The sequence below is a fragment of the Musca domestica genome, unplaced genomic scaffold (genome assembly GCF_030504385.1).
Source record: "Musca domestica strain aabys unplaced genomic scaffold, Musca_domestica.polishedcontigs.V.1.1 38, whole genome shotgun sequence".
NCBI classification, from domain to species: Eukaryota; Metazoa; Arthropoda; class Insecta; order Diptera; family Muscidae; genus Musca; species Musca domestica.
The window spans coordinates 665660-690573 of record NW_026712324.1 but is presented as its reverse complement, the minus strand read 5'-3'; the positions used below and the strand labels follow the sequence as shown (position 1 = coordinate 690573).

Sequence of the window (24914 nt, the reverse complement as noted above, 5' to 3'; positions counted from 1 at the left end):
CCAGAAGACCTTCTGAAGCTCTTCTATGGTCAGAAGACCTTCTGAAGCTCTTCTATGGTCAGAAGACCTTCTGAAGCTCTTCTATGGTCAGAAGACCTTCTGAAGCTCTTCTGTGGCCAGAAGACCTTCTGAAGCTCTTCTATGGCCAGAAGACCTTCTAAAGCTCTTCTATAGCCAGAAGACCTTCTGAAGCTCTTCTGTGGCCAGAAGACCTTCTGAAACTCTTCTGTGGCCAGAAGACCTTCTGAAACTCTTCTGTGGCCAGAAGGCCTTCTGAAGCTCTTCTATGGCCAGAAGGCCTTCTGAAGCTCTTCTATAGCCGGAAGACCTTCTGAAGCTCTTCTATGACCTTCTAAAGCTCTTCTATGGACAGAAGACCTTCTGTAGCGCTTCTATGAGCAGAAGACTTCTAAAGCTTTTATGTGAACAGAAAACCTTCTGAAGGCCAAAAGACCTTCTGAATCTCTTCTATGGCCAGAAGACCTTCTGAAGTTCTTTTATGGCCAGAAAATCTTTTGAAGTTCTTCAGAAGACTTTTGACGCTATTCTATGGCCAAAAGACCTTCTGAAGCCTTCTATAATTTTTTCATTCCGAAGAAACTTCTAAAATACTTCGACGGTATAAGAAATTGAGGCTTTTTGGAAAATCTTTAGGAAAAAAGATCTTCTGAGCACCTTTGTAGACAAAATACCTCCTATGGCCCGAAATTTTTCCTAAATTGAAAATATTGATTTTCTAAAGATATAAACGTTCCTCTTTATAAAATTGTTTTACATCGTTGTTTATAATTTATATAATTTTTAAAATATTTTTTTTTAATTTTGCACATTTTTAATTTTTTTTAAATATATATTTTTAATTATATTTTTTTTATTTATTGCTGTTTTAAAATTATAAATTAAATTCTCCAATTTTCGTAGTTTTTTTATTTCCTTTTTTAATTTTCTTTTTTACGCAAAGATATTCCTTTTTTACGTTTCGAATTATTATTTTTTTTTTTTCAATTTTTAATTTAAATACCGGTTCGATCACTTTAAAAACAACACCTTAAATATATCGCAAACTGATTAAAATTCAAATTAAATATTTCAAAAATTCGTTTAAATATATTTTACTGGGTCACTAACACGATATTGTCCATCTCTCAGCATCAAGCCACGAAATTCAATTAAATTAAACACGTTTATACCGTTAATCGCAAACTTACCCATTTTTATAAAAAAATCCCAATTAAAATTTAATGAAAAAATTATAAATTAAAAAAGAAAATGTTATAAAACGCAAATAATATGTTAATTTAATAATTGTTATTTTTATTTTAATCGTTCGTCCCGTTTGGATGTTTCTTTTTTTTTCCTTAGCGCGTCTTGGATGGGATTCAAGTTTACCCGGCAACGAGTTGAAGGCAACTGAACTTTTCGAATGCGATCAGTGATCAGTCGTTGCAGAATAACGTTTGAAAGGAAATCGCAACAGAACGTAACGTAAAAATGCCAACAACAGCAACAACATGCCAAAGAAGAAGACAAAACATGGCGCAAAGCAAAAAACGTTAATGGCAGCAGAGAAAACCTTTTACGTCGCTGTTTCAGGTCGAAATAACTATGGCCATAAAATGACGAAGACCACCAACAACAACAACAGCAAAAACGTAAACAATAAAAGTTGGCTGAAGAATGTCAAAAAGAAGAGCATTTAATGATATTACCAATAATAATAACAACAACAATGAAAACAACAATACAAAGTCGGCCCCCATACAAATCAACAAAGATAGGAATAGGACGTCAGCGCTCATCTCAGAAAAACTGTTTTGATTAACCCAAACAAATTCAAAAAATACCCCACGATATGTAAACAGAGACGACGTCATCCTCATCGCAGCAACGGTTGCATTTGTATTTTTTTTTTTCACTTATGTAATTATTTTAATTTGCAATATTTTTTGTTGAAATCAAAACAAGCTATTTGGGAATTCTCAGGGAAACCCCCTCAGCACCTGTCTGTCTTTCACTGATCTCAACACATTTGGAGGTGTGTTCCGTAGATAGAAATCGGACTAATGTTAGAACTCATGCCAAATATTGCCGGACATGTGATGGTGTGTTGAGTGCCAACATCTGGGTTCCTGGGACCTATATAAAACAGCCGTCTTATTTTGGCATCGACATTTAGTTACAAATGAGTGTTTCCCTCGCATAACCTATTCTTCATAGGAAGGACAGTGGCTCTCACTGAACAAAAATTATTGGAAAGACAGAAGACTTTCTGAATTCTGAGTAAGAATGAGCATTGAAAGATCTCTTTGCTATAAAAGAGCTTCAGAAGGCCTTCTGGCTACAGAAAAGCTTTAGACGGTCTCCTGGCTATAAAAAAGCTTCAGAGGGTCTTCTGGCTATAGACGAGCCTAAGAAAATATCTTAACTATAGAAGAACTTCAGAAGGTTTTTCTGGCTATAGAAGAGCCTCAGAAGATCTTCCGACAATAGAGAAGATTCATAAGGTATCCCGGCTACAGAAAAGCTTCAGAAGGTCTTCTGGCTATATACGAGCCTTAGAAGAACTTCAGAAGGTTTTTCCGCTACAGAAGAGCCTCAAAAGGCCTTCTGACTATAGTGGAGCTTCATAGGGTATCCTAGCTTTAGAAAAGCTTCAGAAGGTCTTCTGGCTATAGAAGAGCTTCAGAAGGTCTTCCGGTTATAGAGGAGCATCAGAAGCTCTTCCGGCTATAGAGGAGCTTCAAAAGGTCTTCAGGCTATGGAAGAGCTTTAGAAGGTCTTCTGGCCATAGAAGAGCTTCAAAAGGTCTGTTGACTATAGAAAAGCTTAAGAAGGTAAACTAGCTATAGATGAGCTTCAGAAGAGCTCATAGATATAGAAAAGCTTCAAAAGGTCTATTAGCTATAGAAAAGCTTCAGAAGGTCTCCTAGCTATATGGAAGAGCTTTAAAGGTCTTCTGGCTATAGAAGAGCTTCAGAAAGTCTTCTCTTCATAGAAGAGCTTCAGAAGGTCTTCAGGCTATAGAAGAGCTTCAGAAGGTCTTCAGGCTATAGAAGAGCTTCAGAAGGTCTTCAGGCTATAGTAGAGCTTCAGAAGGTCTTCAGGCTATAGAAGACATTCAGAAGGTCTTCAGGCTATAGAAGACATTCAGAAGGTCTTCAGGCTTTAGAAGACATTCAGAAGGTCTTCAGGCTATATAAGACATTCAGAAGGTCGTCTGGCTAAATAAGAGCTTCAGAAAGTTTTCTGGCTATAGAAGAGCTTTAGAAGGTCTTCTGCCTATATAGAAGAGCTTTAGAAGGTCTTCTGGCTATAGAAGAGCTTCAGAAGGTCTTCTGGCCATAGAAGAGCTTCAGAAGGTCTTCTGGCTATAGAAAAACTCCAGAAAATCTCCTAGCTATAGAAGAACTTCAGAATGTCTTCCAGCCATAGAAGGGCTTCTAGAAGGCCTTTTTTCATATAACATGAAGGTCTTCTCATCTTTCTATTCATAGAGGAGCTTCAGAAAGTCTTATCTTAATAGAAGAGCTTCAGAATGTCTTCTGGCCATAGAAGAGCTTCAGAAAGTCTTCTGGCTATAGAAGATCTTCAGAAGGTTTTCTGGCTATAGACGAGTTTCAGAAGGTCTTCTGGCTATAGAAGAACTTCAGAAGGTCTCCTAGCTATAGAAGAGCATCAGAAGGTTTTCTGGCTACAGAAGAGCTTCATAATGTCTTCCAGCCATAGAAGGGCTTCTAAGAGGCCTTCTATTTATAGAAGAGCTTCTGAAGGTCTTCTCTTCTTTCTATTCATAGAGTAGCTTCAGAAAGTCTTATCTTCATAGAAGAGCTTCATAAGGTTTACTGGCTATAGAAGAGCTTCAGAAGGTCTTCTGGCTATAGAAGAACTTCTGGTCATAGAAAAGCTGCAGAAGGTATCCTAACTATAAAAAAAATTGCTGAAGGTCTCCTAGTTATAGACGAGCTTCAGAAGGTCTTCTGGCTATAGAAGAACTTCAGAAAATCGTCTGACTATAGAAAGAAAAGCTTTCGATGATCGTGAGGTTAAAGAAGAAATTTAGAAGGAAGAGCTATACGTCCATGGAAGAGGTATAGAAGAGCTTCAAAAGCAAAAGGACTTAGGTCATCAGAACGTCTTCCTTTACAAGGTATTCTGTCTACAGAAAGAAAAGCATTTAAAAGTTTAATTTTAAGAGCTGAAGGAGTTATCTTGGAATGAAAGAGCTTTAGAAGATATTCTTCTCACAAAAGAGTTTCGGAAGTTATTTTGCCTATAGTAGATATTCGAAATACTTCAAAAAGTTATAGATAGAAAAGCTTCCGAACGTATTTTGTTCTGATGCTATACCGTCCTTTTTTAAGGGCATTCATAAAGAAGCTTCAGAAGGACTTCTGTTTATATAAAAGCTTTGGAATAACCTTCTGAAGCTTTTCTATGAACAGAAACCCTCCTGAAGCCCTTCTGGGCCAGAAGAGCTTTTAAAGCTCTTATATAGCCAAAAGATCTGTCAAAGCTGTTTTATATCATTAAAAGACCTACTGAAGTCCTTCTATGGATAGAAGACTTCGACGAAGCTTTCCTAGACCAGAACATCTTCTAAAGCTCTTCTATGACCATTAGGGCTTCTGAAGCTCTCTATAAAACTCTCCATGACGCTTTCTAAGACCAGACCACCTTCTAAATCTCTTCTATGGCTATAAGGCCTTCTGAAGCTCTTCTATGGTCGGAAGACCTTTTAAAGGTCTTTGCAATTAATTTTCTGATAAAAAAATTTAAACTTCTAGATATATTTTTTCATGCCACGCTTACTTCCCATAAAATACATTTTGACACAGCTCCAAAGAACACTCCTCCTTTTAAAATTTCGCTATCAATCAAAATAATCATAAATTCTTTATAAACTGCCCCACTTGCAGATATCATTTGTTATTTGATAGTTTATCGCTGTGAACTCAGGGAAAGACGTTCCATTTCGAAGAGAGAGGTGTGGCACGATGACGCCATTGTCAATAGATAGGGGGAATTCAAAAGTTTGAAGTACAGGCCTGGTCAACGTAACCAGTTTGGAGCAGATATGCATTTGGATTTTTGGCCTCCCTAATCAATTGGATTTTAGTACTTGTATTTTTGCGCTTTATTTTTATGTGATCCAAAATACAGGATTTCACCTAGGTCGAACAACTTGTCAAAACAAAATACTTGCCAAATGTTTGCTACAAATGAAATTTGAGCGATTCTCTTAGAGATCTTATAACTTATTAAGAGCTTCTAAAAAGCCATTAAACAGTTATTTACGGGACTCCTTTAAATGTTTTTAAAGGCAGAGCCCTAGTAAAGTATTTAATTTTCAAACCCATTAATAAGGTATTTTTAAAAAAATAAAGTCCTTTCAAACCTTCTGTGGAAATGTAGGCACTTTATTAATCGGTTATAAATAGAAAAGCCTTTAAGATTTTCCAAAGAAATTTAAAATATTTTAAAGAATCGTGTACGTACGTTTATACCTTATATAGATACTCCAACGTACATACATAATTGTGTTGTTCGTGGAAACATTGGCCCCCCACAGAATTTTTTGTTTGTATCTATCGCTGTTATGAGACGAGCCCCCACTGTCGTTCAGTGATTGGTTGCTGCTGACAAGGGCATGTTCTGAGAATAAAAATTAAAACAGGGATGCCGTCTTTTAACAATTTTAGGTTGAAATAATATCTCTCCACTAATATACTAACATTATTTTTATAAAAAGATTCAGTGGGACTTTTTTCGGGGCCCTAAATCACTATACATATTTATATAAAGTTCACAATAAACCTGAAATCGGATTAAGGGTATGTATGGGAGATATTTCCAAATCTTTGCCGTTCTCGATACAATTTGACAAAGGTATTTTCGAGCTTTATAAGATATCGGGTATCATATATCATTTTTGTCGAATGCATATTATGGATGTGATGGACTTAAACATCAAATCGGATAAAACATATATATGGTAGCTAAAGCTATATCTGAACCGATTCTCTCCGAATTTAATCTACTTGATTCTAGTCTGAATTCGGTCGGATATGCCAAAATTCAGGTCATTTGGACTGTTATTGGCAATTTGGTGCACAATTAACACGAAATCGGTTGAGGATATACATGGGAGTTATATCAAAATCTGAACAGATCTTGACAAAATTTGATACACTTATTTCGGAGCTGTATCTGATATTTGGTACCAAAGATCATTGTTGTGGAATGCATATTACGCTAGTGAGGGACTTATAACCCCAAATCGGATAAAACATATATATGGGATAGCTATAGCTCCCTATAGCTCTGAACCGAATTACACCAAATTTTAAATACTGGTTTATAGGATGAATTCAGTCGTAATTGCCAAAATTCGGTCCATTTGGGCTGATAATAGTCATTCATTCATTTGGTGCACAAAAACCCTGATATCGGATATAGATATATAATCTGAACCGAACCCGATAAAATTTGACAGAGGTATTTTTGAGTAGTATCTGACATCCAGTACCAAATAAAATTCTTCGGGAGTGCATATTAAGCAAATAAGAGACATAAACCTCCACATCGGATGAAACTAATATATGGGAGCTATAGCTATATCTGAGCCGATTTCCCCCAAATTTAATTTACTTTCTTCTAGACTGAATTCGGTGGGATGTACCAAAATACAGTCCATTCGGACTTATATTAGCCATTAGGTGCGCAATTTGCCAGAAATCGGTTGAAGATATATGGGAGCTATATCCAAATCCGGTCCGATTATCACCAATTTCAATAGGGTTCGTCCTTGGGCAAAAAAACATTGTCTGCAAAATTTCATCTCAATCAGATAATAAATGCGACCAGCATTTTGTTCACAAAAATACACGGATGGACGGACTGACATGCATCAATCGACTCAAAAAGTGATTCTATGAAGATCCCCAAAAGTAACTATGGGTCTATTTCACTTTTTTCTCCCTGTTACAAACAAATGCACAAAGACATAGGGTAAGTGTGCCCAAGTTCGGCATGTCCCATTAGTCGGCACTTTTTATTTTTTATAAGCCCAAATAAATGAAACTATTATAACTAAATGTTTTTTGTCTACTTCAAATATATTGTCAGCTTTCTTTGTGTACAATTTCGCTAAGAAAAGATGATTTATTCTAATAAAAATTAAATTTTTGTGAAGGTCCTCAACAATTCATATTCTTAAGAAAAGTACAATAAAGACTTCGAATCAGTTTAACTAAACAGAAATATTATATTTTAATGAATTAATTTATTATTATTATTAATTATTCTTACAAAAAATTGGTATGCCGACTGTTGGAACATGCCATACCGACATTTGGCGAGTGGTGCCGACTACTGACACAAAATCATTGTTTTAATAAAACTACAAATTTATGAAATTTAATAAAAACTTATTAAAACTTTATTTATTACTGCAAAAACTATACAAAATTTCGAATCTGAATAAATAACCTTTGTAATAATTGAAAAGTTCCACTCAGAATGGTGAGCGATTACAAAAACTCAAAAATCCTAAAAGTGCCGACTACTGGTACACTTACCCTAATACCCTTACCACTATGTGGTGTGGGGTATAAAAATCCACCTAAAAACATTCGTTGAAAATATATTCTTACCCCTTTTAAATCCACATTGAAAAAAAAATTAACAAAATTACATTTGAGAACTTATTAAAAAAACACATTGAAAAGGCATTGTACAAAAAGCACCGTTGAAAAAATATTTTAAAAAATTCAATCTTCTTAGATCATTGAGAGCTCAAATCGTAAGAAAAATGATCAAATATCATTCTCCAAATGGCCGCCCTGGTAAGTACAAATGAATATTTCCATGACCTACATAAGTTCGGCCAGTAAGCTCATCTTTCAACTAAATTTGCTGTCAAAAAAGACATATTGTGATTTTGAGTTGAAAGATAGCCAAATCACAAAAGTGCAAAAACTACTACTACTAATCTTGTTGGCCGACCAATCGGCAATCGGCCCTTAACTTGTTTTTGAACCAGAAAAGTATCTTCCCAAACCTATAGCCTGTATACTTTCTATAGTTAATAATCCTTCTTAAAAAAAACATTTATTGCACAAAAAATATTAACAGGTTGCCAGAACGTTGAAAATTATTTCGAGGTTCTCCAAAATAATTTAATGAATTTATATAAAAAAATATATTTTTAATAAATACAATATAAATATGCATGCGTAATAAAATTCGAATGCATGGGCATGTGATCAAATGCAAGATATAATTCTTCTCACTTTGGCAAGGCAGTTATTTATATGGGCCAAGACAAAGAAGTATTAAAGAGATCATTGACCTTGGATAAACAGAAAAAAAGAAAAACATTTATTTGATTTTATTTTTGTGGACAAAATGCACCCAAACGCTGACGTAGATGGGCTGGTTCAATATATGTGTCACAAAAAATACTGTGTACAAGGAACATTGCATATAAATGCATATAGGTATCGGGAAAATAAACAAGAAGATGGAGCATTTATAAAATCAATCGTTATGAAAATAGAAGAATAATTTCGAAGATTAAGATTTTTTTTTGTGTAATTTTACTTTTTATTGTATTTATAGAATAAATTGAAATATTTGCCAATTCACGTAGATGTAGCATTTATAAAATCTGTCGTTTTAAAAAATAGAGTAATAATATTTGAGATCAAGGTTTTTGCTGAATTTACTGAATTTAAATTTTTACTGAATTTATAGAATTAAATTAATTAAATAACATAAATTGTTATATTTCACTGTGCACAAAATAAATAAAATGAAAAGTTTTTATTTAGGAAGAGACAATGTTTTTAAATTTCCCTTAGCCGATCCCCAGTGATTTAAGACACTAACCGTGTCTTGCTTTCTTATCTTTTAAAATTCATTATTTTTTATGAGCATAAATTTTAATTGTAACAACTACAATACCCTTGAATTGACAATGAACGTCTCGCCATCATGTCACACCATAATAAACATTGTTATATTCTTATGCATATTAAATCAAAGTCATAAAAATTTGCTCATTTATGGGCAGCATCTTTTGAAGAATCTTTAGTGGGCAAAGCTGCAAATATTCGGTGCTATTTCTAAATTGACGTTAGCATTTGAAATCCTGCATAAAGTTGTTATAGAGATTTCTTAATGTGATATAACCGGTGGTATCTGGCGTGTTTTATTAAAGTCTTCGATTATGGAGGCTTTAAATATATTATTGAAATAGAAATCAAATAAATAATAAATTTATTGTTGCTAAGACAAAAAAATCAAAATTTATGGAAATTTCAATAAAATAAATGTAAAAGTATTAGTCGTCATACCGGCTAATGCATATCCTTAGCCAATGTTCGTCTATCTAAATATATTTTGACTGGCGTTATTGATAATTCACACTGTTGACCCTTTATGGAGGTGGTTCCGAAGGAGTGGGCCAATATTGTCATTTTCGTAGCTGGCATAAGTCTGATATAAATATTACACCGTGCCAGATATGGACTATATCGACAACACTTTAAATGGGATATGTGATATTTTTTGGAAAATGTGGAAACACTGATGAGGTACCAGATATAGTGGACCGAAGTATTCCACTTCATATAATACTGATAATAATACTGAGATGCGAAACCTTAAAGAAAGCCAATCGTTTAATTACAATATTATGAGAATAAATGATAATCATTTCCACTCTTTTGTGGGGAAGACACGTGAAGGAGTATGTCTATAAATTCTATATTCACATCAGATCTCTCGTTGAGTTCTCAAGTTATGAGAGATACACAGGGTGTGATAAAAAATAACTGCAACAAAGTCAAATGCCATAATTTTAATGTCGGAAATAGCATCAAATTTTAGAATAAGTTTAGATTTGTTCGAATTGGTCACCTTTGGCACGATTTATGGTCTTCAAACGGTCAATGAAAGCGTCACACGCTGCCCGAATGTTGCTCTGCGGTATTTTGGCCCATTCCCCGTGAAGCGCTTGCTTCAGGTGATCGACACTTTGGAATTTTTTAGTGCCAACCTTGCTTTCCGAAATACTCCAGACACAATAGTACAAGGGATTGGTATATCCGGAGATTTTGGTGGCCATTGTGCGCTGGAAATTAAGCAAGGAACCTCATTTAGTAGCTATTCTTGCGATGATGCTGAGTCCTGTTGGAATTTCCAACGACTGCCGCCAAAATGTTAGGCATATCACTGGATACAAATATTGAGATTTGCAAAGTTTTCACAAAATAGGTTGATCCTTTCTTGTTTAATGCGGCAAATTATTTTCTATAAAAAATTTAACATTTTGTGGGGGAGTTGCCAGAAGGCTCACTTACGAACCCGATCTATGTTTGGTAAAAATATTACCAAGCGTCAAGTTTGGGTCATATCGGATACTCCCCTCGAATGTTATTGTGCGAACAGACAAGCAAGATGGACACCGCTATTTCGACAACCAACATCCTGACACAGATTTCTTTCAAAGAGACCTAGTGTCTAAAACCTTAATTTCAATAAGGTATATTTTGGCCGCATCATATAATGCATTCCCACCCTCTATAGCCCTCAGGCTGAGGGTATAACGAACTACGGCACTGAAATTGATAAAATGCGAAATGCTCGATCAAGAACAACTGAGGAGGACAATTTTCCCACCGGTGGCCATGCCAACAACTTTGGAAACCCAAGAGTTATTGTTGAAAAGCCTATCTATCCCCAACGTGTGACTGTCTGATGGTGTTCATATTTCGGGAAGTGGTATCATTGGATATTACATTTTCGAAAACTGGATTGGATGATTTATGATTTTTTATGGTTGAAGTTAGAAGTATATTGATCTGGACATGGCATACTTTCAACAAGAAAGCGCTGTGACACATGAGCACCGAAACCAAAGCTGTTTTATGAAAAAGGTGCATCTTTCGAAGAGGTGATCACAGTTGGCAACCGAGATCTTGCCATTTAACACCTTGCGATTTCTTTCTTTTGGTCACGAAAAAGTTCTTGAAAAAAGACCAGCGACAATTTAAGACCTCGAAGATGGGATTCGCAAGACTAGCTCTTAGTCAGCCTGTTTGCAATTAGGTTCAGCAATATTTCATAAAAAGCGTCCTCGTGGTGGTTTTCTTTCGACTTTTGTCAAACCCATGACTGTGGCAATTTTTAAAAGTACCTATTTTTCAATAAATATCGTCCTTATCCTCATGTTGATCATAAGGGTTGATATTGTACTTCATCATCAACGACCTTCCTTCATTCTATTCTATGAAAAAAACTATCATTTATCTTTAATTGGCGCGTAAATACCTTTGAATGCCAAATAAAAACCTCTTATTGGAAACCCTCTAATATTGTTTCAATGACAAAATTGGTTTGGATGATCTCATGTAATTATAAAAAATCTGTATAGAAGTTGACCTTGACAAGAAAAATTTCCCCCAAATATAAATATTGGGATAAATTTATTCTAAATTTGGCTTGGAATCTCTGGAAAGCTTATTTATTCATAGAATGCTATTCTGCTGCCTGAAATTTCCAGTTTTATTTTAACCCAGCAAATGCAAATCAGCCCACCAACAGCAACAACATATAGCTCCGAGGCTACATTATCAGAACATGCATAAATTATGAATAAAATAACAATAAAAAGTTTTATGGACTTACCCCCGTCGAATGATGTTGTTTTTAGACTTTTGTTTTTATAGAGTGCTGCATTAATTTATGGTCACGGTTTTTCTGTCTTCTGTTTTTTGTGCTACTTTTTTTATTTAATTATTTGTTTATATTTATTTTGTTCACACAATTTCTCACAAGTGTGTTCTTCTTCTTTTTTAATTTAATTCTGGTGCTATTTTTCGCTATTGTGTAGTTTGTGGCAGGTTAGAGAATGGGGGTGGTGGGTGACAGACCAAAAGCCACCAATGATGATGAATGGGGAATGTGGTACGATATGGTGTCGCTTGTGACGTAATAACCCAAGCAACGAGGAGACGAGCCCACTTTTTTTGCTGCTGCCGCTGCTGGCTGCCAAATATATCTATCTATTGACGTCTCCACGTACGTATTGTGGTAGTTTTTGTTTTTGCACATTAAATTCACGAGTACCCTCTTGTTGTTGTTGTTTTTGCTGCTGCTGCCTCTTTTGTTTGCCAATATAACACGCCACTTTCTTTTGCTAATTTTTTTAAGGTCACGTTTTATTTTCACAATACTTTTTTCGATCTTTTATTACTTTTAAATATATCCGACAATTGAACGATTATGATTTTACCGTTTGAAGTGCATACGACGGCTTACGATTTGTTAATATCCTCTTTATTTTCCAAAATTATTTTAATATTATGCCGTTGCTCACAAAAACCGCCTACATACACATGCACACATACACGTGCACTGCTCTTGACATCAACAGCTGTTTGTGAAAGAAACCGCAAATTAGGAATAAGTAGGTCGACTTTTGACCGATTCATTAATCGAGCTTTGGTAGCGAAGATAATAATCGAATGGTAATCGTAATTTTTCAAAGTTAAATAATAATAATTTTAAAAAATATCAGAAAAATCTGACAAACAATATTTATTAATGTGTTATTATGTGTTTCTGTGCGAAGAGGCCTTCGAAAACTTTATAAACGTTTGAAGTCAAAAATGCTAGGGAGGTATAGTCCGATTTTAGCTTAATCCAATTATCGACTTTGTGTAGCAAAAATAGAAGAGCAAGAGCCATGGTAGAAGAATACAGGTAGTCGCATCGACACAGGTGCTAAGACTATGAACTGCCAAACAAATTGTGAAATTGAAAATTTTGAATGAACAATTATTAAAATTTGTAAAAATTTTAAATGCATATTATAGCAACCTCCGATTGGAGTCGTATAAGAAAACTTATAAAAATATACTTATGTTTGAAAACACATAGTAAAAGTGTTGCCATATCAATATTTCCAAACGTTCCCAATGTTCTACCATAGCAAGAGAAAAATTACAGAGAAAGATATGCTCTGTTCCAGAACTCTAAAAATGTAAACGTGTTTACTACTACCGATTTAACCGTTATAATATCGAACGAAAATTTCAAGGTTAGTAGATTCTGCAAGTTCAGTAACAGACCAAATGTTGGAAGCTCTATGAAATTGTTGGTTAGTTTCTTGATTCTGGTTTGGTGTTTGATGTGCTTGTGAATTCTTTAGTGCCCAAGGTAAACTTTTGGCCGGTTCCAGAACTGCAAAATATTTATACTACAATAACCGATTTTTCCGTTATGATATTGAAAAAATTGCAAATCTAGTAGATTTTGTAGGTTCTGGAACAGAGCAGCTAGTGTGGGGTGGATTATTAAGAATGACTCATAATCTTGGTTTTTCAAGGATGATAAAGCCTTGTGAAACACTGCAAATTTCCTAGACTTTACATGACGGATCTTCGTAAGGTGTAATATTTATGGATTTCCTAAGGATGGTAAGACCAATAATCGTGGACATTTTAAAGAAAAGACCTAAGGTCAGAACTACTATCAAAACAAAAGTAACATTGGTTTTGTTTATTTAGCTGGCTGGTGGGCATGATAGTTCTCTCCCCCGCAAGAGGTCAATATTTTCAAAGAAAATATTTTAACACATAGAAAAAGTTCAATTTTGTTCAAACTTTGCAAGAACCGATAGAATGAACTATTTCTTCAAGTAACTCCCCCAAAATTAGCAATAACGCTCATAAATTGCGAAATTGACATCCGAATCCTTTCAAACTTGACACATTTCTATATTTCTATCAATACAAAGGGTCCACATTTCGAATAACAATAACCTTTAAAATACAAAAAAGTCACCCATTTTCTCGGGAACTCGTGTATCTAAATATTTTTTATTAACGATAGATATGGGATATGTCAATAAGGTTAAAACTTCGTTGAATTTTTCGTATAAAATTGAAAAAGGGTTCGATTGTTTTTAAACTTTGCACATCCCTTTTTTTATCAGTATTAGATGAAGTGTGGAAATGGAATACATCGGTTCACTGCGTATGGTAATAAAAAATAACGATTTCCAAAAAAAACGAATACACAGTTTTCATTTCATTCATTTCAAACAAGCATGTTTTATAGAACATTTTTATTTATGAAATTTGTTCATTTATCACTTTTAAAACATTGTAATTTGCTGGGTTTTTAACGGTAAAATAATATTTCAGTGTGGCAACATTAAAATTACTCTACGAATTAGGCATCCCTATTCATCCCTCAAAGAGAAAGTGCTGCCAATGTTACGTTAAATAAATTTGATCTGACGTCAATTTGGAACACCAAGTCGTAAGTCGACCTTCGTCTCCCTAGTTGCTTGAGAACTGCCAATGTGAAGAGAGTTGTCGAGCTCGTTTATTTGTTGCTTGTCGGTCTCGGTGGGTTGCATGGAATTTTAATACAAAAAATATGTATTTATTTGGAACGCATTTGATGTGAAAAACAAATTTAATTGTTTGTTGTTTTTTAAATGAAAATAAAAAATTCAAATGTCCATGGAATGCATCAAAATAAAAAAAAAAACAAATGCAAACGTTAGTATGCGGGTATACTTGGTGTTCGTGAGTGCGTGTGTGCCTTTGAAAAGTGTCAATGCTATGAGTTGTTAATTAGAAACCTTATTTGGTGTTTTTATTATTACTTTTTCTTTAATATAATGCTCGATAAGGCATTATTAGAGTTTATTAAAAGTGAATAAAAGAAAATAAATTTCACCATCACCAACTAAATTTACTAAAGCTGTCATTAGCTGTTTTTGTGTGTCTGTGCGACAGAGAGAGCGTAACGAACTTGTTTTCATATATTTGTTTTTGGGCAGAGGTGTTGTTTTGCAAATTTTTTCTTCATTTTAAGTGAATTTTTATTTTGGAACAAAAACATCAAAATAAAATATTAGTGTTTGGTTGAATGTGTGTTTTTTCAATTGGTGCCAATTTATTAATGATTTTTCTACAGTGCTTCTTCTCTAGTGGTGTCTGTGTATCTTTCATTATTATCCATTTCTATGTGTTGGTTAGATGAAGTGTGTGTAGCAAAAGAAACAAAAAATAAACCAATCAGATTCAATTTTACGACAGCCATCAAATATGGTTGGATGCTGTAATCAACGAAAATAAAAATCTCTTAATAAAACGAAAATAGTTGTTATTTATTAAATAATTTATTTATGTGAAATGTGATTTTTTAGGTTTTTAAATAATTCTAAACTTGTTTTGTTTAAAAAGCAATAATGGTTTATAAAAACATAACAAATTATTGATCACACAAACATAACAAAAGTGCGCTAAAAGCCAACAACAACAACAAAATACTGTAACAACAATTTCCAATTAACAAATCAAGGTGAGTAAATACCAAAAAAATGTGCAGTGCGATTAGATAGGTATTAGTTGTGTAGAAAATAAGTTACTAATACAACAACAACAACAAATCGTGCCAAATGTTAATTTAATATGGAGTATGGCAAGACATGCTTGGTTGACAAAAATTCATATTTGCTGTCTGATACTACCTGTTAACTTTTTATTTGTCTTTGTTTTCTTTTTGATTTTTTGTTTGCATTGCCAACAGAAAATAAACCCCATAAATTAACCCAGTTTTATTTATGCGGAAACTACAGCAAGAATTCCTTAACAAAAAAAAAAAACGAAAACAAAATAAGCAAGCAGTTTTTACAAAGTAAAAACTTTCATCAGTTAATTGTCATAAACTGTCACACTCGCTGTTTAACTAGTTTTTAGTAGAAGTGAATATCAGGGGCTTTTGTAACAAAACTACTCCTTTTCCTCTCTCTCTCTCTTTCTCTCCGTATAAAACCATTAAAAGCAGTTGAGATAAAAATCAAAAGGGTTTGACTCCAGAAATTTAATACATTATTGAGTTCATCATTATCATAACCACACAGTAAATAAAGCCCGTGAGTATCATAACAATAACAACACCGTCGCGTCGCAGTTACTGAGGGAATGCTGAAAATCTCTTAACAGGTTTCTTCAATGATTTTCTTCTTTTTTGTTATTCTTTTTTTTTACTGCTGTTCTGTTTGTTTATTTTCTTTTTCAGATACAGGGTAGGGTTGCATGTGTATGGGTATGAAATTATTGTTTGTTCCATTACATTAGCTACCTTTTGTTATTGTTTCACACTGGACAAATTGCTGTTGTTCTTGTCGAGACTGCTGATAATCTCTTTTGATACACTCTCTCCCTCTCTCACACGCACACTCACCTGTAGAAAATCTTGTTGTCATATTGTTTTCTTTTGATTTGTTTTTAATAGACAAATGTTACCGTAAGAAACACAGCTGATTACTTAGAACTTATGCTAGGTTCATACTAGCTTGAAATTTTATTATCTGTTAAATATATATTAAACAAGCAGCATTTAAAATGGAAGAAATTTTCAGAATTTAGCAGAAATTTACTCTCACAACAACTCAATTTTTGTTAATCTTTCTTAGCATTAAAAAAATACGAAAACACCGCTTATAAGTATTGTACAATAAGGAGGTAGAACAGCTTCGTAAACCTATGGAAATACATCCCTGAGGCTATGCCCGTTTATTGTTAGAGTTATTCAAAATTATATGCAACAAGTTGTTTCAGTTATTCGACATTTCACGAAAAATATCACAAAAAATGAATAAAATATGATCTAATCTATTCAATCTTTCAATTTCATGGCAAAACTGATAATTTTTTCTTCATTTCAAGTTTTTGTAGAACAAAACCCAACATAAAAACGGATATACGCTTGTTATTCTTGATGTTAATCTTTTGATACATTCTCTCACACACTCTACTAATTGCAATCTCTTTTTCTCTCTCGAATTTTTGTAGTTGTCGTATTAAATGGAAATAGTAAGAAAAGACGTGATTGCATAGGACTTATGCTAGGTTCACACCAGGTTGCAGCTTTAATACATATTAATAAAATTGCATTTACAAGAGTTTTGACCACATATGAAGAATGTTTTAGGTTTAATTTTTATACCCTCCACCATGGGTAGGAGGGTATATTAACTTTGTCATTCCGTTTGTAACACCTCTAAATATTCGTCGTAGACCCCATAAAGTATATATATTCATAATCAGCATAAAATTCTAAGACGATTTAGCGATGTCCGTCTGTCTGTCTGTCCGTCTGTCTGTCTGTCTGTCCGTCTGTCTGTCTGTCTGTCTGTTGAAATCACGATAGAGCACACATTATTTGACGTAGACCTTTGAAATTTGGCACAAGTGTGTGTATTGTCCCTAGGATGGTTGGTATTGAAAATGAGATATATCGGTCCACGTTCTGGTATAGTCCCCATATAACGGTACCTCCCGATATTCGGTATTTTGATGATTTATGCCACATTTTTTCACGGATTTATCTGAAAATTGGTATTTGTAGGTCATGACGGGTCCCTGAGCGTGTGGCAAAACATTGCATGTATAGGTCCACGTTTTGGTATAGCCCCCATGTAACGGTACCTACCGATATTCGGTATTTTGATGATTTATGCCACATTTTTTCACGGATTTGTCTGAAAATTGGTATTTGTAGGTCATGACGGGTCCCAGAGCGTGTGGCAAAACATTGCATGTATAGGTCCACGTTTTGGTATAGCCCCCATATAACGGTACCTACCGATATTCGGTATTTTGATGATTTATGCCACATTTTTTCACGGATTTGTCTGAAAATTGGTATTTGTAGGTAACAACGGGTCCCTGAGCGTGTAGCAAAACATTGCATGTATAGGTCCACGTTCTGGTATAGTCCCCATATAACGGTACCTCCCGATATTCGGTATTTTGATGATTTATGCCATATTTTTTCACTGATTTGTGTAAAAGTTGGTATTTGTGGGTCATAATGGGTCCTAGGTCGTGTGGCGAAACATTGTAATTATAGGTGCACGTGTTGGTGTAGCCCCTATATAACGGTACCTCCCGATATTCGCATTTTAATGTTTTTTGCCACATTTTTTCTAATGTTCTTTTACCCTAGGGTGGAGGGTATTAAAAGTTTGGCCCGGCCGAACTTAATGTTTTTTTACTTGTTATAATTATAATTATTAAAGTTAAAAAACACTAGCTTTTAGACGACCGCTTAGAACTTATACTAGGTTCAAACTAGGTTTACTAGATAACCCAGTCGCAATTTATTGATTTACATTTGTACACAGAATTGTAACTTCAATATTTTGCCGATTTTATCCATATTTTTTAACTGAATTATCTTAATGTGGTATTTGGACTTCGCAATAGGGACCGTGTTCTCTTGCAAATAATTAGCTATATAGTCCAAACTTTTCGTATAACTTCCATATAAAGGCACAACTCGATATTTGATATTTAATAATTTTAATAATTTTTTGAAATTTTGCTATGTTCCATTCCTAAAAATTCTGCCCGGCCGAACTCAAGGGATTTTGTAAGAGCCATCAAATAAAATGTTTTTTGTTTTTTTGAGGACTATCAGGAACAAAATCTAGATTTTTTCAAATATATTTTCGAGACCCTTCTTAGACAAAAAAAAAAAAAATATACAAAATTTTTTATTTTTACAGATATGTGTTCTGAAACTATTAGAACCAAAATTTGGATTTTTGAAAAAAAATTTAAAGATCATCAGGCGTAGATATCTTCAAAAAAATTTTAGTGGTCATCAAAGGTAAACTTGGATTATCCATCGAGGATGAAATTTGTATTTTTACAGATATGTTTTCAGGAACTATCTGAACAATAATTTGATTTTTTTTAAACTCTTGAAATTTCCAAAAATTTGAAATTTTCAAAAATTGACTAACGTCTAAGCTAAATTTTGTATTTTCTATCGGGGACAAAATTTGGATTTTTAAAATTAAATTTTCAGGAACAATCAGAACCAAAATTTTGATTTAAAAAAAAAATTGAAAGGTGATCAGGTGTAGATATTTTCAATGAATTTTTTAGCGACCATCGAAAGTAAAACTTGGATTTTCCATCGGGGACAAAATTTGGATATTTGCAGATATGTTTTCAGGAAACATTAGAACAAAACTCGGGGTTTTGAAAAATAGCGACCATCAAAGCTAAACTTGGATTTTCTAAATATTGTTTTCGAGGCCATCAGAGCCATTTGTTCGAGAGACCCTCAAAGAATGAAAACGCATTTAATGCCTTCAACTTCTCCGAAATAGATAAAAGATATGTAAGACGAACAAGCTCAATGCACTGCTATTTATTCCATGTACTTTTTCTTTTTGTGGTTTTTAGAGTAACGTCACTCTTTACACACATTGTAATCAGTTAATGGCACGTACTGATAACACCCCTCGCCCCTCTCCCCACACTAAAATCCAAAATTAAATTTTTAAACGATCTTTAAATTAATTTCTCATTTTTTACTTGTTTAGCATTTGAAACTGAACATTTTTACGGTGTTAAGGCAGAATGTGAAAAAAAAAATCTCAAAACTCAAACAAATGTCACGAACAACCACCCGCCCACACTCACTGGAAACGTGATCGAAATCAATTAATTGTAATAACAATTTTGAAAGGCAGGCAAAAAAAACTATTTGTTATTTTACTTTTTGAATGAATAATACAAATATGGACTTTGTGACATATTGGCCGACTGACTGTCGGTCTGAAAACGAAAAAGGTGACTTATCTATCACCCATTGCAAAGGTATGTGCATTAGATTATCCAAAGTGGCAAATTGAGATACGAAAAAGTTAGCTGCCATAAATTTTTAATTGTTTTTAAGGTGCTATATTTGTATTTGTTTACAGCCATTGTTTATGGATCATCGTTTGCATTTCGAATATTTATAAGTACGCCCAATCATGCATTTCTACTGCCGGCCACTGGAGATGAATGAAATACGCATTTGAGCATCCAGTGGCTTCGTCTCAAGGGATTTTCAATGGCTGACCACAAAAACCGCGATAAGATTTGTTTGTTCTGTCAAAAGCCGCGGAAAAATTACAACAAACGGAAGTTTTTTTCTCTCTCTGGTTGTTCTGATAAAAAAATGTTTTTTTGATGTCCGGATGTTGGGAAGTTGAGGCCGCATTTAAGGTAGCTTAAATTCCAAGGGAATTCGATTTTTAAGACGTAATTGTAATGGCGATAGGCAAAACCTAAACCATTGGACTGATATTGACTTTTTTAAGGACAGAATTAGGGTTTATGAACTTTTGAATTACTTGGAGCTGAAGTGGTTTTCTCTCTCTCTCTCTCTCTCTCTCTTTGTTGTGATAAAATATGATTTTTGAGGTTAGGAATTGGATTTTTAGGTTAGGAATTGGATTTTTAAGACGTAATTGTAATGTGGATAGGCCAAACCTAAGACACTCGGCTGCTTTCTTCACCGAATAAGGTTTTATGAGTTTTTGGAATATTTGAGGCCGAAAAAAAATTATCACAATCTCCGACACGAAGTACATACCAATTCAAGGACCACATAGAACGGCTTTGGATTATTTGGAACTGAAGTGGTTTTCTCTCTCTTTGTTCTGATAAAAAAATGTTTTTTGATGTTCGGAGCTTAGGAATTCGATTTATAAGACGTAATTGTAATGGCGAAAGGCAACACCTAAACCATGGAGTTGGTATCGACTGCTGGTTTTTTCACCGAATAAGGTTTTATGAACTCTTGGAATATTTGAGGCCGAAAAAAAATTGTCACAATCTCCGACACATACTTATTCAAGGACCACATAGAACGGCTCAACACAGAATTAGGGTTTATGAACTTTTGAATTATTTGGAGCTAAAGTGGTTTTCTCTCTCTTTGTTCTGATTAATTTATTTTGATGTTCGGAGGTTAGAAATTTGATTTTTAAGACGTAATTGTAATGGCGATAGGCAACACGTAAACCATGGGGTTGGTATCGACTGCTCGATTTTTTCACCGAATAAAGTTTTATGAACTCTTGGAATATTTGAGGCCTAAAAATAATCACAATCTCCGACACGTAGTTCATGACTATTCAAGGACCACATAGAACCGCTCAACACAAGTTCAATGCCTGCGGTGGTAAGATATAATGGCGATAGTCAAAACCTAAGGCATTCAGCTGATGTTGGCTTTTTTTAGCACAGAATTAGGTTGTAGGTACTTTTGTATGATTTTGATGTTCGGAGGTTAGAAATTGGATTTATAAGACGTAATTTTAATGGCGATAGCCAACACCTAAACCATGGGGTTGGTATCGACTGCTTGTTTTTTTCACCGAATATAGTTTTATGAACTCTTGGAATATTTGAGGTCGAAAAAATAATCACAGTCTCCGACACGTAGTACATAACTATTCAAGGACCACATAGAACCGCTCATCACAAGTTCAATGCCTGCGGAGGTAAGCCACCCAACCCAGCAGCCAAGACTTGGCAATAATCACATGAAAACGAAAACCAAGGTTGTTATTGTTGTCTTAAAAACATTCCGAGCTTAATGTTTGTAATCTGCGACTCTTGCATTACAAAGAAAAATGCTAGGCTGAGCAAAAAAATGTAAAAAAAAAAACAAAATTCACATATATCAGCGTTTATTTCTCTAAAACGAATTCTTGAGGAGGCTAAATAAAAAAATGGCTTTATTAATAAATTACTCAGGGAGGCAGGCAGGCAGTCATATCGTGGAATTGAAGTGTTTTATTTTATTATTGCGAACAAAGCAATTGTGGCTCGAATTACAAAAGCGTTTAATAATAACAGAAATTAGGGGACAAAGGCAACAAATTGTCAAATGTTTATTTTTTCTTTGGCTTTTGATAACAAATGCAGTTTGGGGAAATCCCGTTTAAGGGACACTCAAATGATAGTCATATTAAATCAAACAGTTTTCATACCGGGGAGTGGGTTCCCTTCTCCTTTATAAAAGTTTTCATTTTTACAGAACAAGAATTGAAGCCCGGGTGTTAATTCTTTTTCTATGAAAATATGAAATGAAAACTTCGATAAAGGAAATTAATGTCGAATTAAAACAAATAAAAAAGCAGCTGAGTTCGACTAGGCCAAACTTTTAATACCCTCCACCATTTGAAAAGAACTTGAAAATTTTCAAAAAAAAAACCGAACACTACCACTTAATTGAAAACAGCTACCCTCCACCATTTGAAAAGAACTTGAAAATTAAAAAAAAACCGAATACTACCACTTAATTGAAACCCGCTACATGGGGACTATACGAAGACGTGGACCTGCATACGAATATTTTTGTCATAGCCTGTAGCACCCATTACGCTGTAGAACCCATTCAAATACGAAATTTGAAATAATTCCGATAAATAACGTCGTTGAAATCATGAAAATATCGAATATCGGGAGGTACTGTTTTATAGGGCTATACGAAGACGTGGACCTGCATACGCAATTTTTTCCCATAGGTTGTAGTAACATCTTCCAATACGAAATTTGAAACGATTCCGCTGAATAATGTTGCTGAAATAATCAAAATACCGAATATCGGGAGTTACCGTTATATGGGGGTTATACGAAGACGTGGACCTGCTTATAAAAATGTTTGTCATAGGATGTAGTACCTATTACGAACTTAAAATAAGAGATTTGAAACAATTCCGGTAAATAACGTCGCTGAAATCATGAAAATACCGAATATCGGGAGGTATCGTTATATGGGGGCTATACGAAAACGTGGATCTACATGGTCCATTTACGAACTTAACCTACCTACTGGTAAACTCAATCTACCTCAATTCGTTCAAAAGATAGCGTGAATACAAGAGACAGACGGACACCGATACATCGTTTTAGAATTTTACGCTAATCAAGAATATATATACTTTGTAGGGTCTATTATAAATATTTCGAAGGGTTACAAACGGAATGACAAAGTTAATATACCATAGATTGGTGGAGGGTATAAAAAATCAAGTTAATGGGTATCAGTCGGTTTTGCCGACAAAAGGAATAGGCTCAATGGTGGCCTATTCCCACCATATTGGCCCCATTTCGTATTGGACCTAAATTAATACGATATAAATATTGCGACGTGCCAGGTTTGGGCTATATCGAATTTTTATATTCAATTTTATGCGGAATCACAAAAACCATATTTATCCCAGGTTTCTGGCTGAGACGAATATTTAGATATAGCAAGTTGTATAGAATCGCTTATTCGTTTCGCAAGTTATGACAGATAAAAGTATTGAAATTTGTGAACCTTTGTGGGTGAGGTACCAGAAGGGGTTCGCAGATATCATCTTCACAACAGAACTTGTTTTAGCAAAAATTTTTGTATGTGTGAAATTTGAAGTTGGATGCTTATTTCGCTTTCTTTGGGCGCTTTGAACCCTATGTGGGGGAGGTACCAGAAGAAATGGTCAGATTTCTACCATATTCATAACAGATCTCGTGTTGATGGAAATATTGAGATATGTCAAGTCTGAATGGAATCAGATGTTAGTTTTGCATGTTATGAGCTTCATGGAAGGAGTGAACCGATATGTCCCATCTTCACACCAGAACTTGGGTTAATAAAAATATTGTGATGTACGTAATGCGAAGAGTATCGGATGCTTATTTCGAATTTTATGATCGTTTTGGTTATTCAAAACTTTGACCCCTTGTGGGGGAGGTACCAGAAGGAATGGCCGAATCTCTAAAATCTTTATAACAGATCTTGTGTTGATGAAAATATTGAGACGTACCAAGTCTGAATGGAATGGGATGTTAATTTCGTGTTTTATGAGCTTTATGATTATTCAAAATGTTGAACCTTTGTAGGGGAGGTACTTGATGGAGTGAAGGAATATTGACCATTTTCGCAGATGACCTAGCACTAGTGCAAATATTACGATTTGCAACGTTTGAGCAAAATCGGATTATCGTTTCTCTTTCAGTGCAGTAATTTTTATTTGGAAAATGTTGACATTTTTTCGCTAAAATAATTTTATAAAACTTGTAAAAAGGGCTTTACGTTTCCAGGCCAGGCCGAATTTTTATACTTTTTATTTAATGTTCATCAAAGTTGAAATTGTGGTAGAAACCTCCAAAAACCGAAAATCTGTATTATCTGTATATTTTTTCAGAGAGAATGTGAGAGAGAGAGAGAGAGAGAACAGACCTACTTAGTATCCCAAATTTAAAGTTTCGTCTGATTTGGTTAAAAATTGTGGCAGAAACTTTCAAAAATACCGACAATCTGGAGGTACCGTTATATGCCAATTTGTGGACCTGCATCGAACATTTTTTGTAGGAGAGAATAGATCTATCCAAAATGCTAATGCTAGTTTCATGTAAATACCAAAAATGGGGACGTACCATTATATGGTGTTATAGCCCCCATATAATGGTACGTCCCCATGTTAGTGGACCTGAATCGAAAATTTTTTGCAAGGTATATATATATATATATATATATATATATATATATATATATATATATATATATATATATATATATATATATATATATATATATATATATATATATATATATATATATATATATATGTATATATATCTGTATTATATATCTAATTGACAATTTGCATCTAATTTGGTTGGAAATTGTGGCGGAAACCTGCGAAATGCCAAAAATAGGGAGGTACCGTTATAGGATATACTAATTGGTGGACCAGTAGCGAATATTTTTGTGGGAGAGAGAACTAACCTTCAAAGTTCCCCAAATGTAAAGTTTCTGCTGATTTAGTTGGAAATTGTGACAGAAACCTTTAAAATACCGAAAATCAGAGTTACTGTTATGTGCGATTTCAACAGACAGGTTAGATATGGGCGCTATAAGAAACATGAACCTGTACTGCCAATAATTAGACAGAGAGACTATTGCGAACTCTAAATACCAATTTTGAAAAAAATATGTTAAAAATGTGGCTAAAATCGGCAAAATACGGAATTTCGATAGCTACC

At 34.2% G+C, this 24914-nt stretch overlaps 2 protein-coding genes across 9 annotated transcripts in view; one reads left to right on the top strand and one right to left on the bottom strand.

Moving 5' to 3' along the window:
* Positions 1 to 12429, bottom strand: part of LOC101896152 (glycerol kinase) — a 38863-nt gene extending 26434 nt beyond the window's left edge. Inside the window, exon 1 of the mRNA XM_011298054.3 lies at positions 11692 to 12429. The gene's annotated coding sequence lies outside the window, so the exon portion shown is untranslated. The remainder of the gene's footprint in view (positions 1 to 11691) is intronic.
* A 1891-nt stretch (positions 12430 to 14320) lies between these two features.
* Positions 14321 to 24914, top strand: part of LOC101896323 (protein draper) — a 76621-nt gene continuing 66027 nt past the window's right edge. For 5 of the 8 annotated variants that reach the window (XM_059126441.1, XM_059126439.1, XM_059126440.1 and 2 more), the window contains exons 1-2: positions 14322 to 14420; positions 15230 to 15384. The gene's annotated coding sequence lies outside the window, so the exon portion shown is untranslated. Of the gene's footprint in view, positions 14421 to 14554; positions 14577 to 15229; positions 15385 to 24914 lie in introns of those variants that run through there. The other 3 variants (XM_059126436.1, XM_011298057.3, XM_011298060.3) reach the window with 2 other exon arrangements.